The sequence below is a fragment of the Balaenoptera physalus genome (assembly GCF_965194825.1).
Source record: "Balaenoptera physalus genome assembly, chromosome: 10".
Lineage (NCBI taxonomy): Eukaryota > Metazoa > Chordata > Mammalia > Artiodactyla > Balaenopteridae > Balaenoptera > Balaenoptera physalus.
In genome coordinates this window covers 82,646,880-82,648,635 of record NC_138889.1, presented here as the reverse complement: position 1 = coordinate 82,648,635, position 1,756 = coordinate 82,646,880, and positions in this window count along the sequence as shown.

The window sequence follows — 1,756 nt, the reverse complement described above, 5'->3', positions numbered from 1 at the left end:
CTTCTTCCCTCTATCAACCTCCTGCTCCTGCTTTCTATGGGAAGTAAGAAGAGAGTGTTGAGAAAGTACATGGTTGGTTGTGTCTGCATCAGTATTTACTCCTTAAAATTCAAAATCGGAGGTGGGGAGGGTTTTCCTTGTTGTGTTGGCATTCATGTGGAAGCCTAGGGGAACTTAAGAATAAAACAGAGGGCCAACCAGAAGCGCTGATGACCTTATAATGCAAAATGAACTGCATATGCCTTTTGTTTTTTTTTTGTTTTTTGCTCTGGGACAAAAAGTATGGAGACTGATTTTGGAAAAAAAATGACTAATTTAGCTTTTTTTTTTTTTTTTTAAAGACAGTTTTCAATTTGCATTTCAAATTCATCAGTTTAAAAAATGTTGAATCAGTAATAATAGTCTGAGCTTATGTTTCAGGAGATTACATATCATGCATTGTATTCTGGTTAAAAATAAATGAACACTAGAGTCCAGTTCTGGAAAGGATGTTCTATTTGAAAATCTAACAAGTTAGAGATGTATTAATGAAGAAAGGGCAAATCAAAGGAAAGAGAGACGGGTAGGAAGTGAATCAATAAAGAAGAGAATTTGAAAGCTTGAGCATGATTTTTCAAGTCCTTGTTTCTGAAGCAGACTCCTTTGAGAAATATTTTTCACCTCTCTGCATAAGATGTTAGAAACAAAATGACAATTAGAACATTTTCATACTTACCTTAAATTCTGGTGTCTGTATCTTTGTATTCCCTTCTTTAGGATCATGTAGAAGGCAACTCAAGAACCATAAAACACTGGCCTCCAGCCATCCAAAACCCAGAGCCTCCCTCTTCATCTCTCACTTCACAGGCAGGTCTCCTCCTGGACCCGGGAGAGGAAATGGCATAAGATAACAGATATGGAAGTGATCTGGAAGGTTAAAAAATAATTTCTTACAGACACAACCCTTTAAAAAAATTACTGTTCTCTTTTAGATTAATATAGCATAACAAATCGAGACACACACAAGACTCTGATGACAGAAATCCCCTGGTGACATATCACATCTCTTTCACACTGTCACTAGTACAGAATGAACCTCCAAACGGTATGTGTTGCACCAATGTTGCCACGCAGTTGACAACTGGTTTTCTTTAAATATCTCTGTTTCCAATTCTTCTAAAGCTACAGACCATACTTGTTTTGCTTCACATGTGTGTGTTTTCCCCTTTTAATAACTGAAACCAGGTTTACCCATGACTCTTTTGGTGTAGATAATTTTTGCTAATTGGTCTTCTAATGTCTTACACATTGACCAGGAGTTTTATTGACTCTTTTGTTTATAAGTGAATACTAATAAAAACAAGAGTGACATAATCATCATATTCAAGGATTTCTGATATGATTAGCTTTTGGACAATGACCTATAATTTGCTAGTATAAATCTCTCATTTGTAGAAATGGAAGGGTCATTCTTTGCATTCTGTTGTTTCATAACTCATTCGTTTATACAAATTTGCAGTATAAGTTAATTATGGGAACTTAAAGGAATAACCATGTGATTGTCTTCTCTGGGCTTCTGCTTTAGACATCTGAATCTCTGTACAATCACTCCTTAAAAAGGTTCAATAAATTTTCCCAAAGAGAGCTACCTCTCCCCTGCGTTTTTATCTCCCATAGAGTAAAGATGTTTTCTATGTACAGCTGGAAACTCCCCAACTTTCTTTAAATCTTTGCTGGCTTTAGATGGGCCCATGTTGTTCTATTTGAGGCTAACCTA